The 14941-nt window shown below is 37.0% G+C and overlaps 2 pseudogenes; both read right to left on the bottom strand.

Annotated features, from left to right (window-relative positions):
• Positions 1–2770: 2770 nt before the first annotated feature.
• Positions 2771–5003, bottom strand: LOC116930580 (annotated as a pseudogene).
• A 2120-nt stretch (positions 5004–7123) lies between these two features.
• Positions 7124–14241, bottom strand: LOC123475715 (annotated as a pseudogene).
• Positions 14242–14941: the final 700 nt, after the last annotated feature.

Genomic DNA, 14941 nt, shown 5'->3' with positions numbered 1-14941 from the left:
ACGTAGCGTATATGTAGGCAGCCACGAGAGTGAAGATGGTCCGTTGATTTTTTGTTGGCCCGATGTCGCCGCGGATGAAGTTTTCTGGAGGAGTTTGGCAGCCATGACGACCTACTATTCTCTCCAACCAGCTCCAAACTTGGTTTCGAAGTCGACAGTAGATGACTAGATGCTCATTGGTTTCTGGAAACTGATGACAAAGTTGGCAATTCTCTTCGGCGAGGGGGTCAAACTGATGACATCTAGTTCTTGTTGGTAAAAGTCGCTGGTTGAAGGAAAACATTGTTTCCTTGATGTTGGCAGGTAAGGCTGCAATTTCACTCCAGATATTCGGCCAGTCCAAGTCGGGCCTTAGGATCTCTATCTTCCCCGGACCACTCACCTCCTGGATCCAAAGACGATGGGTTGGCCTATGAATCATTGGTTCAATCATGGTATGAATCATTGGACCTTAAAGGTTCAACTCCTAAACTAATCCACCAGGCCGCCATGAAAAACTTAAGACAGTTATTAAAAAACAAGGGAACAAAATTGACAAAATAAATAAATAAATCTCTTGAATATGAAATAAACGTTACTTAATAAAATTTATAACAATAAAAAATGAAATAAACAGTAAAAAAATAACTAGCTCGGTCCATGAGCACGGCCCCGCGTCAATCGGGTAACATTTTATGCCATCGGGATATTATAATTTTCGATGCAGATAAGACAGATCGCAGATCTTCCACTTTTTTACCCATGGGTAAACAGATCCAAACCGTACCTTTTCCAAGAATCGTTTAGTTCATTTTGGGTCGTTGGTTGGTTATATTTGGTTTCAGGGTACGTTTTTGAAGTATCATATCATTGTAAAACAACTCCAGAACCATGTCCAAGTCAGTTCACTGGTCTAAAAAATTAATTATCCATTTAAGCAATGTAGTAAACAGAAAACACTAGATTAAAATTAGAATTATTAGAAGCAAAAGCAATGCTTGATTATGTCCAACAAGAAACAATTCAATTATAAAAGGTAATAGTAATTAATTGAAAAAAACTAATTTATTAGTATTACAAGTCATCATTATTACAACAAATCATTATTTTCAAGCAGAAACTTAATTTAGCATTACACAAAAATGTAACAGAATTGGATGTGCCAACAACATATAATTTAAAGACATGTTTTGAAACAATCATAACACTCACAGAAATAAAAAATTTTAACTTACCATTTTTAAAAATATAATTAAATTATTAATATAATTAAATAAAACAAAATTTAGGAATTAATAGACAACACAAAAAAATGAACACAGAACTTTGTAATTCAACAAAAAATACTCCTAAGCCAATGAATTTTTCTACCCTTAAAAAGAGTAAAAAATTGTATAATTATATACTATAACGCTAGTTATAAACGAAACACGACTTTCTAGCAGTGCAGAGAGTAGCTAAGTTTTCCCCAACTGAAAATTATTAAGTAAAACTATATATAAATAATGTAAAGTATGTTTCCAATGGTTTTTTTAAATTTGACTTCACTTTCCCAATTGAATACCCAAATCTATTAAATTATTCATCCATAATCGACGAAACTCCAATTCCAAATCCAATTTTTTCCCACATGATGAATTTTGATTATTTCATATAATATAAGTAAAGTAAAATAAAGTAAATTTTTATTACAAGAACTCTACAAACGTTTCGCTTCTGTTTCTTCTGTAATGGAATTCTCAGAATAAAATTTAGCAGCATACTTCATAAACAACTTAAAACAATCCTTCCCCTTCCATTTAGTATGCAACATAAAAGTAGCTGAATAACCTGCACACATTTTTTTTTGTACCGATTTGTGTTGGGGACACTTTTCTTAGCTAAATTTCCCAATCCTGAAAAAAAATTTAGTAATTAGGTATAAACATTATGTAAAACTAATTTACCCTCTATTTGGTTTGTATGGGCTCCAGTTTCAAGATCTTTAAAATTCAAACTTTCGTTCACATTTAAATGTGAAATTACACACATAGTCATTATGTTCCCTAATATATATAATTACAAAACATTATTTAACTGATTACAAAAAATTACTAAATACATACTTAATCTTATCATAGGCTTTCCAACAATCAGATATTATTATTGATCCAGGTAAAATCCATTTTTTTATTACTTCCGACTTATTTACCATAATCTTATATTAAGTTGTGTATAGTGGTGTGGTCGGCTTGCTGTGACTGAATCTGGTTTCACAGTTAACATCTTACACTGCATTATCTTACATTATTCCCTCTTCGCTTCCGCCACACCGGCACCTCCTGGTTGAAAATCTGGGTAGCTTTCATAGCCATCTAAAGGGACAACTTCCTAGTTAAGGTACTATCATTGCGTCATTGTTCATATTTACCAGTAATTTCAACTTGGGTTTCACTGATTGACTCCAAGCTATAAATTGCTCGATCAATTCTAGAAGTGTGCCTCTTCATAAGTAACTGGCAGTCTTATTGTGAGTGCATTATGTATTAAAAATTTAGCAGGTTTACTGAAATCATGTATTTTGGTTTGTCTGTTTTTTCACAATTATTACAAGTTATTTACATTAACAGTTTTCACAAAACCATTCATCTTTTAAATTTTCAGGACAAGATTTCAAACACATTCTGTGATACCAACCACCACAATCTTTGCTGTCACATCCAATAAATTCCCATTCAAAGGAATTTAATTTATACCCGGTTCTCCGGCAGTTGCAGAACAGCTCTTCCACTGCTATAGTTTAATTTTCTTGTCACCTCGTTGAGCGACTGGGAGTTGAAGGAAATTGAGACAGTTTTTCGGAAGAAAAACATTCAATAAGGTGAGAACGTAGATTTTTCGGGTCGTAAAGTCTCGTTGTAAGGTCTTCGCCATTTGCTAAGCTGGCTGCAAAAGCAATAGCGAATACACCGCAATCGTAGCCATTGCTTTGCCGCTGACATGTTTTTACGATGTATGTCATTTCCTTATTTGCAGATTCCAAGAGACTGGAGATGTAGATCAGTATGTGGTTGCTGTACCTATGTGGACTGCCGGGCAAACTATCGTAAACCAGTACGTGTTCCGGTTGGCTGAATCCTTTCGCGATCAACACCCAGTGATCGTTTCCGTCGTGAACAATCTGCATCCATTTATCGCCTTGTGCTTGTGGAAATTCGAGGCTCCCTCCAATAGTGCAGCAGAACAATCCACCGATGTCTGGGTGATGATGTTTTATCATAGATTGGGCCTTGTTGATGTCGCCCGACATCAAATTGTTAGTCTTCGTAATTACTTGACACTTATCCAAGAAAAGATACGGCTGTGCACTTCGGTCTGGTTTTGTCCGTCCTGTAGTAACAGTCGGTGACAGAATCTATTTTCAGGTAAAACAAAATTTAGAATAATCAAATTGAATGAAAGACTTGACTAATATTATTTTTATACCTCGACAGTTGTATTGTCAGCGAATGAAGCTGTGTCGATGGGAACTTCCATTTGACATAAGTTGTCGACAGGCGAATCAGCGACCGAGAATGCAGCGGTAATCTGAGTCTCCATTTCACGAATTTCTTCCTCTTTAGCGATTACCTGACTTCCTCATTCAGAATGGCTGCCTCTTTTTCCAAACTGTCATCACGATCGTTCCTCTCCGTGTTTTGCCTTTTCTCGTGCTTGTGGTAGGTGTTAAAATAGCCCTGGTTTTCCTTTGGCGGTCCCCTCTTTCTTGAAGCAACCCGTAGATGAAGTGATGCCCATGACGAGACCTAAAATGTAAGTAAAAAACTTAAATCATTGATAATTATTTCTCGGATGAAACTAATCCTACCTTTTTATTTGCTGCAGGTATTTCATTAGCGGAATCAGTAGAAGATTAATCGTGATCATCGGTTACCTCTTCATTTTTCTCTTCCTGTGGAGTGAATTGCATCAATTGGATTGGCTTATCGGCCTTGATCAAGGCATGGATCTCGTGGAAAAGCCTCATTTTCTCCTGGAAATCGTTTATGGTCAACGCACTGAGTGTTTCAGCTAATTTTCGGAACAGATTGGTGGCTAAGTTGTACTGATCCTTCTCCGTTCGGGGCATCCTGAGCTTTTTCTTCCCTTGTTTTGCCGTAGGAGAAGAAACGTTGGCCTGAATTACTGCCTCGTCCTTAAAGCATAGGTAAAGCACGTTATTAGAAATGAGTAAATAAGTAGATGATTAATTTGTCCAATACCTCCAGACATTCATTTCTCAAATGCTGCGAAAAAGATCCGACTGGGATTTCGATGTTGTCCTTAGAGTAGAAAGAAATGATGTGGCAACATTGAAGTACGAATGCAGCAAAAAAATGACACGTGCAGCAGGACAAGTTGGGTTTTTAAGTGGTAAGTAGTATGGTGTGAAGCTATATTGTACGTCGTAGAACCCTATAACAGTATTATCAGTTTCAATTGTTGTCAAGTAACTTAATTGTAGTAAAATTAACTCATCTAGTACAAAATCATAAATTTTTCTCATAATTTTCAGTTCGTTCTCTAACTTTGTCTAGGCTAAGGGTGAGATGGATTCAGCGTACTTTTTGATCAGCTCAGGCTTCGATATTGTGGAAAATCTGAGCTCTCTAATGTTGAATATGAGCTGCTTGTCACTTAACCGAAGAAAAACGATATTTACAAGAGTGCGGAGAACTTCTGGCAATCGTTTTGTCTTTTGAAGCACATCTTTTATGGTGTGGTGAAACCTGCGAATAAGTGAGTGATATTAGAGAATAGAACTTATTGAGTAAAACTAATTTGTACCGTTCAAGGCGATTTGTCGTGTTACTTCCAGCAGTTGGCAAGTTTCGTCGTCCCAAATTGGTCCATTTTTCTTCAATATTAAACCAGTTGGCAGCAAAATATACCTCAATGTTTCCCAAATCTTGATCGACAGAGTAAGGATTGAAAAATTAGTAAATTTAAGAGAAATAGTTTTTTACTTCTTCCGGTCAGGTACGCCTTAGATGAATCAAATTCATCCTGACTTTCGGCATTGCCACTCGGAAATGTTGGTACTTTTCCTTGTCACCCGATCCATTCTTCGTTTTTGTTAGAAATGCGTCAACGGCTTTAAAAGCGTGGAACTGGCACAAGATGTGGGTAGAATCTCAATAATTATCCGTGATTGTAATTTTTTTTTACGGAGATTTCATTGTTCTGTGGTAAGATAAGAATTACTATTGGTACACAATTTTAGATTGTTTCTTAAAATATAATGATTCTTACATCTGAAAACACTTTCAGGCATGCTGAAATGGATTCTGTAGTATCTTACTTAATAAAGAAGAAAGCAACAGGTTTGCTGTCGCCGTTATTATCTTCGATAAGAATGTGGTATAATGCAAATCAAGATTGAGTGGTAATGTATGTACCATCTAACTGAACCACTATTCCATATTTTTTATAGAGCCTTCACTGTTTGTCGAGTTGAACGAATATAGCAGCCATTTCGCCCGAATCATGCAATACTTTGATGACGTTGTTTTCGTCATTTTGCTGGGTAGAAAGGAAGTCGACGACCTCTCTCCACTCATTATCTTACTTCCCTTTAGAAAAGTAAGTTGCTGAATTATTCCTTCGAGTAATAGGCAATTATGTTTTTATATGAAGCTTACCAGTTAATGTCTGCTTTAGGTTGATGAGGCCCTACTGATGAGATGTGATCCGAACTTATGCAGGGGCTAATTTCTCACTTTCGTTGGTTGAGCGCCAGCATGTTTTTAGCGAAGTCCAGTGCGTCTGGCGCCAAGTGACAAAATGAACACTTTAGGTTATCGGTGTTTTAGAGATGGTACAATAATTAACTTACTTTTTTCTTGCATAAGTTTTCAGGTGTCCCACAGAAACTGGATGGTTTTTGTGTTCAAGTTCCAACTTAGTGATCTTAAATTTTTTCAGTGCATTATCGTAAAGAAATTGAATTTTCACTTGGCAGTCATTGGCCATAACGTGCTGATTAAGCCTTAAACCTTTCTTTGCACGCGATTTGTGAGTTCCGAAATGGGGACAAATGAATTGCAAACTTTTAAATTCAATCTCATCATCTAACTTCACTTTGTTACGCTGGTCGTTGTTGAATGCTTTAACCGATGTTACTTTTTCACTTCACAGGATCGACATTGTTCGACAGGAAATAAACTCGATTAAAAAAAAAACAGCAGGATTTTTTCCCAAAAAAATTACACTGGAAAATATGTGGCTCCTCCCCATCGTTTATTCTCACTTAAATTGGCTATGCAGTCATACCATCTTGTGATCTTGTAACAACATTGCAAGCACGCAACGATGAAACAACCTTTCTTCCGACTTCCGACTTTCACAGTTCCCTTGATTGACGCCGCCTTCCTTTTTTTAAAACGATGGTCGTTTCTGGTGGCAAGCCCTTCCATCAGTTGCATTGGGACTTTGTATAAGGCGCTTTCATTCTCGTTGATCAAGTTGTGAAGAGAGATGATTCTAGTTAGCGACAAAGTAACCGGCAACACGGTTTCCCGATTGGACAAGTGGCAGTAGCAATCCGTTTCTGTTATGGTATCCTAAACAGCTATTTAACCTGTAACCGTGGAGATGAAGCCGGAGAAATTGCCGAGCTCGATGTCGCCGTTCAAGGCGTTCTAAAAAATTTTGTTTCTTGTTTGTGAATCATGTTCAGTTTGTTTTTAGTCTTCCTTCGTTCGTCACAAGCGAGATTTTATTTAACGAATTTGTATCCAACTAATTGTGTGAAATACATGGGTAATCCGATTGAAATTTTCATTTTATTTAAATAGTGGTACCATTTAGATTTTTTTTTAGCTTTCTAGCTGTTGCCTTCAAAGATTGTGAATCTAGTTAACAAATAAAAACCAAAATCACAAGCTGGTTTATTTTTACAATAAAGTGTATTATCGTTTTATTAACTTATGTAAACCTATTGGTTCACAGGTGAAAGTTTTTGAGCATAATTTTTTCAATTTATATAGTGTCACTCACTCGCTCATCTAAGAAGCCGGAAGGCAATTGTAAAAAATTTTACTCTGATGGGTAATAGAACATTTTGACCCTAGCGCCCACCGGAGAGAGCTTCCCATTTTCTGGTGGGCATAAGCACATCTTGACACTAGTGCCCACTGGATTCCGGTGGGCAATAGCACTTTTCGACACTAGCGCCCACTGGATTCCAGTTAGCAATAGGCGCGTCCATTATATTTTCCTATATAAATATTCGATAAAAATTACTAAAATGAACAAAAAAATTTTATATTAAATACTTTTGTCAAACTTTGATTCGTCAATTTCTACAGTGGGGACGTCCATAAATTACGTCACGCTCTAAGGGGGGGGGGGTCAAAATTCAAAAAAGTCATGATTAAGACTCATACTGTTCAATAAATGGATAAAAATAATTGCTTTAGGTCTCTTTTTGAAGCATACACAAAAGCATATCCTTCGGAAACTAAACAAATTTGTCAATCTGAAGTTTCGAAGAGGTGGAACGTTATGAAGAACGACACAGATTTCCAAGAACAAACTGATAACTGGTTAAAAGAGCTTAATGGGATAGCCTTGAAAAAGAAAGGACAACTCATGTCCTTTTGGGGGAAACAAGCATGCAAAGAAAAAGATAATTCCCAGTTAGAGTTTTCGGTCAATTCAAAACAGTTTTGCGAGCCTGAATCTGACGGCGAACAAGAATTAATGCTAAAGATAGTTGGGACTAGTACTGGAAATGAAAATAACAAAAGTACTACAACAAGAGTTGCTACTGTTCAAAATGAATTAGAATCAAAAAGAAAAATATTAAATTCTGATCTGGTTGGATTGATTGAACGCCAAAAAGCTGGGTTGATAAGTAAATCTCAAGAAGAGGAATCAAAGAATAAAAAAGCCCAAATTGCCGAATTAAAAGCGACGCTCAAAAGAAAAAAAGCTGAACAAGAACGGTCGAAAAAACATCGAGGTTTATTAATTTATATTGAAACTATATATAATTGCTGACATCTTCTTTAATACTTTTCTGTTTTGTAATTATTTTAGCCAATAAGAAAGCAAAAATTTAAGCTGCTATAGAAAAACACCCGGATGTACGTGAAAGTTTGACAGTTAAAGCGAAACCTGGTAGGCCAAGACTTGAAGAATCAGAGCCAGAGCTACTTAAAACTATAATCAATATGGCTATTCACGGCTCTTTTGCTCATGAAGAGATTCAGTCGGAGGTATACCGTAGCATATTAACTCTCAATGACCTCCATGATCAACTAAAGAAAGATGGTTTTCACCTGAGCCGCAGAATGTTTTATTTGCACCTCATGCCAAAAAGGTGCTCATCGTTGGAAGGTAAGCGGCATATTTCAATCGTTCTTGTGAAGCTAATTCATGCGCAAAACGACCACCATCAGAAGCACGTAGATTTGTTTGTTTGCATCAGCTACCTTAAACTTTTTGGAAATACACACTATTTTTCCACCGATTTCTGTGGTTGGTGGTTGGGTCGACTCGTTTGCCGTCATTGCTGCTACTCCTGCTCCATCCTTGCCGTTCAACTTTGCCTCCTCTGGAATCCTTGGCCGTGAAGAAACTCAAGACATCAAAAGTATAAAATTCTAAGCCTCCTCTTGAATCCTTGGCCGTGAAGAAACTCAAGACATCAAAAGTATAAAATTCTAAACTTCTCTTTTTCTATAGTTATTGTTGTTTGTGTCGCGGCAATAACCGCCATCTTTTCCGTTCTTTACGGCCACCTCTTCTTCCTGATACTGTCACCCTATAAGGTGACATGTTGAGAAATAAACAGAAAATATATACGCTGGCACTTCGGTGCTAGGCCTGAGAAATATAAAACGCTGACACTCCGGTGTTAGGCCTAAAAAAAAGAAGAAACAAAAAATTCATGATTCCGATTTCGCAAACCAGCGAAGGACTCAAATTTCCAGATCGTTCCTCTGACGGATCGTCTCACAAATTTCCTCTCTTTTCGTTTCCCAATGTTTGAATGTTAAAGAAATTCTCTCTAGGTCGGCTAACGTTTTCCGATATTCCCTTCCTTTTGATTTATACTGCCCTTCAATTCAGTCCGTCCTTAAGGAAAGAGTATGCACAACTTGCCATTTGTACTTTGCCTCTCTAGTAATGTTAAAGTCTCGCATAAAGTGTCAGCACCCTAAGAAACCAATTGAACCTTTTAGACATATTCAACCCTTGCGAGTTGCTGCCAAAAAGGCAGCGCGAAAGTATGGTGATAATTGCGAATAAGCTGAACGAAGAAAGTGTTGAGTGGATGGATGACGACGAATTAGATATGATAACATTTCCCAACCCATAGTAGATGAAAACCAGAAAAAACTGCCAATTTATTCTTTGAAACAACATTTGAATTGCCCATAGGAGAACGATGAAAAAATCGAAAATTAATTTTGTTATTGTCATTCTTTATAAAGAAATTGTTCATTGATTCGTGGCGCTGACAGTTTTATTTCAAATAAACATAGAGAGAAAATTTTCTAGAAATATAGGGAATAGTTGTGTGATCATGACGAGTTTATTGTTGCACAACGTTTTTGCCAAAGACCGAGATAACAGTTAACAAGACGAGTCCGATTAAAAGAGACTTACTGACGAAGACTGCAGAAAACTAAAGGAGACTTGACTAAAGACGACTGCAGGGTGAACTGGTGAAGACTGCAAAAGGGTCAATCCACGCCGATCCGTCAGATGTTGGGCGCGGGTAAGTACCCGATTTTCTTTAAATTTGGACTGTGGATTCATATCGTTATGAAACACTGAATTCCAATTTTTTTAAAGAGTATTTTACGAGAAAAATGAAAATCGATTTTTTTCATTTTGCCGTTGAGGTTTTTCTACCTGTTTTTTTTAATGTGTTGTCCCTGTCGTGTAATTTTTTAAGAACATATTATCAAACATTTCGGTGTAATTTTTTGTTTTAATTCTCGACAAAATTTGGATTGTTCTTTGGTTATAAAGTGATGCTTTGTAAGTTTGTTAATCTTGTCAAGCAATGTGTCAACAAAAGTACTAGCAGTACACTCTTCGTCTTCAAGCATAGTTCGGTCTGTTGAGATCCACATTTTCTATTTAATAGTTGCACGATTGTCTAATACATCAACTAATTTTGGTTTCAAAAAAGTTATTCCTGGACATTGGGTACATTTGTTCATCATGCAATCTTGTGATTTAATATCACAAACTATGTAATCCATAAACATGTACTTTTCGATTTTTCCGTGGCAAAGTGCGTCGACCATTAGTTTCACATTTTGGTGTTTTTCACACACACAAACATTGTGACTTCCTCCAGATCCCACTTCCACAACATATTTCGGTCGAAGCATAAAAAATTTCGTTCTTCCGCATGCTTTCATACTAACGTATTCACGCAATACTCCTTGTATTGGGAATAAAGTTCATCTATATTCACAAGTACCAGTCTTTATTGAACTTTCACTTTTTTGGAAGATCCTGGTTGACGAACGCTAACGGTATCTTTCATACAAGGTTGCATTCTGCTGTATTCGTCACTTTCGTAAAAAGAAGAAACAATTTGAAGTTCATCTTCTGATAATGGTCTTCCCTTATTCTTGTTTGGTAGCGCCATGACTCCTTTTTCGTTTTTCAAAATTCGTGCCCTTCTTACTAAACATTCTGAAACTGAGAAGAAATCGGCAGTAGTTGGAATTGTCCACGTCTTTGGAGCTAAAGTTAGTAGTGAGATAATGGAACAATAATCTTTTTTCTCTTTTAATGAACTACATCGTTCTTTAAGATTTTCCAATAAATCAACAAAATCACTTTCATCAACATACTTTACAGTGCTGGATGATGACGGAATGATGCTTTCATTCAAAAAAGTTTCTTGAAATACTTCTTGAACTTTCGTTCGAATTTGATCACTTTTTTTTCGATCTTAATGGCTCTTTTTGACTTCGACTCTTTTGTTTCAATTTTGATGGCTGTTAGTCCTAAAATCTCAGCAGCGTTATTGGCTCTTTTTAATCCATGGAATGGAGAAACAAAAACTTCATCATCGTCGTTCAAGAACGTTTCCAAATCTTCTAAACTTGTAGTAGAACTTGATGGTATTGGCTTTGGATTTTTCATTAAAGAAGACAATCTGGAATAGCAGAGAACACACACTTTTTGCCCAGGGTAAATTGACAACGACACATTTTGATTTCTAAGCGAGTCACCTATGTTAAGTGAAACCGTTTTAGTTCCTTTGGGACATTTATCATTAGTTTTTTCACTTTGATGCATTTGCAAGGGGTCACTACACAATTTTGATTTAACTTTGTTCCATATGAATGTGATAATATGTATGATAAGCAGCAAAGTGAAGATCACAAATAGTCGGTACTTCATTCATATTCACTCTATATTTAATTGTTCTCACAACTTCTTCTGAGGCTTCAATGGCCTTGATCGCTCCATTCTTTTTCACATAAGTTGTCTGAAAACAAATTTCGTTTAGTTTTTCACCAACCGAACAACGCACGTGAATCGATTGTTATGCACGTGCAGCACTACTTAATAATAATTTGTTACTAAGTAGTCCTGTTTCAGTTGTGTTTCAGTTTGTGTGTGTGTTTTAGTTTGTTATTAACAAACTGAAACATACAATGAACGTTTAGAGTGCAATGATTTGAATTTCCTTTCCCCTTTAGAGTTAGTAATCAGACCCAGCGCCACCTAGGGCCCGATAAGATAACCCTTTTGAAAAGCCCGTGAGGCAAAAAATGAAGCTCAAATTCCATAAAATTGCTCAACTTTGACAAATTGTTGAGGGATAAATATAAATTTAACCTCTCTGATTTTCAGATATGGTGTAAATCGAGGTTTCATTTATAATTTTAAAAAACGGTTACTCTACGAGGTAGCAGATTTTTGCTTCTGATTTTTGAAATCGGAAGCTTTTACACACTTTACATATAATTTACTATACTTAGAAATAATTAAATAAAAAAAAATACAACCTATCGAAAGCTCGTAAAAACTGCTTAAGAATCTTTTATTTTAATTTCTTAAAAAATTCCACGACAGGGACAGAACATAAAAAAAAAAAAACAGGTAGAAAAACCTCTATGGCAAAATGAAAAAATTTATTTTCATTGTGCTGTATCCCGTAAAATACTACTAAATAAAATTTGGAATTCAGTGTTTCATAACGATATGAATCCACTGTCCAAATTTAAAGAAAATCGGCATGGTGTATTAGTATGGTGGGGCAACTATTGCTTTGAATCGGCTATCTCGGCTGAAGCCAGTGATCGCCACTGATTAGCGCTGTCTGGTGGACAGTTGGGTTAACTATGAGCTATAAGCCCCTCCCCCTGAATGCTCTCAAAGGTTTGAAAATTTTTAAAGTCCGATTGCACATTGCTTGTGTACTTATAAAGCTATAATAGCCTATTTTGATTGTTATTCGACTGAGTTGATTTGTATTATATTACAATTATATGAAAGAACCAAAAAATATGAAATTTAATTGTATAAAAAGAAATTAAATTGAGATTCACATCACTTTTTATTTACATCCTTTAAATGCGCTGTAGTTCCGAGTTTGAAACTAGCTTTAACACTAGCTTTTTCTTTGGATAATAGGAGATTGTTCAGTCGCTTTGACTCGAAAAAGTACCTGACTTTTACATATTCTAATATCAGCATTCCTATATTATTATCACGATAATTATCACCAAATAGGGGTAACACATTGATAAGCGACACTTTGGCGATGCAATCTTGGAAGGAATCCATGAGATAGATGTGGTTAGGAGACTTGAAATGTTCAGAAACAACCTTTTCAACTTGTGATAGCATTTGAAAAACGGGGGGTGTGACGAAGAGAAGTCCGCCTTGAGTGCGAGATCTGGTGAATTCGTCAGCTTGAAATTCTTCAGGAAGGTCATCTTCAGTGGTGATAACTGACTGTTTACACTCTTCGCAGTCATCATATAGACAGGATCTGGTTTTCAGCATGTACCCACAGACATCGTAGATGAGAAAGATGCTGATACTGTCCTCTTTTGAGGGCGGCAAATCATTGACGTAACGGCTGGACAAACCTTCCATCAAATCGTCTTTCATAGGAGCCCTGAGGTCAGCAGCCGGCTTCCTGTTGTTACGAAACTTGTGAAGGAGGCATTCTTTGAAGTCTGTCAGCACCTTGAAGTCATCATCATTTTCAACATTTGCATTTCTCAGCATAGTCTTAGCGGGCGTGTAGAGAGACATCATTCGAATGATGTGAAGGAAACTCGTTGCAGTTGGATGGGTGTCTAATGCACGAATTTGTCCGAAGAGGCGCTAAAATAAGAGAAACATTTAATAATTTAAATGTAATGTAAATATACTACTTCAAATGATAAGTATTTGCCTCCAAAGGATCCTGGTTCCATCTGGCAGTGACGACAAAGTCGTACTTCTCCGTTGAGTCTTTAGGGTACAATAACTCATCGGCGAGATCAATTGTACTCACAATAGTGAGGCGCCAGCCCTCAAGAGTCGTCTGTGAAGCAAACGTCGGCAATTGAGGACGATTCAGAGGGTCAACATTACAGTTTTCAGTCATTTCAATGACAGACAACATCTTCTCGATAATGGCCTTTTTCCCCGGTTTCTGTTTTCCCATCTTGTCGCGATGGTTATTCCAATTAGACTCTGTTATAGAATTGCAAATTTGACGGCCATTCAGCACATCAAAAACATCATTAAGAAGCTTCGTCATCTTCTCGGTAGCTTCTGAATCTAAAATAGGAATAATGAATTTATAACTTGGCTTACAAATACTAAGGGCAAGTAAAATCACCATTGAATAATAGTTCAGTTTTCTTATCTTCCCGGAGAAATTAAAAAGCCATAGCGGTATGCTTCGAAAAAAGCTGTGTGGCAAGACTGACTGTCATTCTCTGCCTAATCGTTGGCCAGATATGGGCGTACGTGAGCTTCGGTGCCAACCTCAAACCATGTTCCTTTGAATGATCATACAGTCGCTGAAAGAACGTGTGGTAAACTGCTGAGCCTGCGCGCTTTAAGGAAAACAATTAATTACAAAACTCAATTGGTATAAGTTAGTCAAAGTATTACCTGTACGACTGTATAGTTCAATATTTGATTTCTGGTGCATTTAATTAGGTGGGGATCATCGATGAAAGCGTAGATTTTTATGTTTTCGTCGAGCGGATGTTCAAAAAAATTACTTCCGCACTTCTTCCCACTAACCCCCATTTTAAGAAGAGCTGCTTTGTTCGAGGAGTGTCCGTCCCAAACGGTCGCCTTAACGATGGCACCAGAGCGGTACAGCAAAATGATTGCTTTTATGATAATTTCTGATAACGCGTGCTGGTTAGCTGCTCCTTTACTCGCAAACCATCCTATGGGTTGAATCCATTTGTGCCGGAACGGACGAAAAAGAAGAACCAAGACGTGATCAGTTAGTCCTTGCTCAGCTGCTTCCTTGACATTGGATACGAAATTGATCACCCTATTCCATTTTAGCATTTTGGAATCCCATTTGAGGTCTTTTCGGATAGACATTTCGTCCCACATCAAAGTTCCGAATCGTAGATGACGTTTGAGTTTGGCAAACACCTTGCCTAGGTTCTCCAACGCCAGGTCGTTGAAGCCAAAACTAGCGTCTGCAGAGCTTAACAACCGCCGAATGGTGGAGATTCCCGGAAGGGGAAGCAGCTTATTGTCTCTACAGTGATTGTACGCCTTCTTGCTCTTCATTCTAAGCAACAGACTTTCAATCAGTCAACCCGGCTCGACCGCATGCCGCAATGGAATCCATTATTTCCTGGCTTTGAAGCGTTGCGTTTCACAAACCTTCTGATGATTTGACGAGCCTAAAATTATAATAAAAATGAGAGAGATAAAAATAAATTTACTGTTTTCAAATTGTGTATTGTACATCAGGAAGAATTAA

Source organism: Daphnia magna, linkage group LG9, assembly GCF_020631705.1.
Source record: "Daphnia magna isolate NIES linkage group LG9, ASM2063170v1.1, whole genome shotgun sequence".
Classification (NCBI taxonomy): domain Eukaryota; kingdom Metazoa; phylum Arthropoda; class Branchiopoda; order Diplostraca; family Daphniidae; genus Daphnia; species Daphnia magna.
This window is presented reverse-complemented; position numbering and strand designations above follow the sequence as displayed.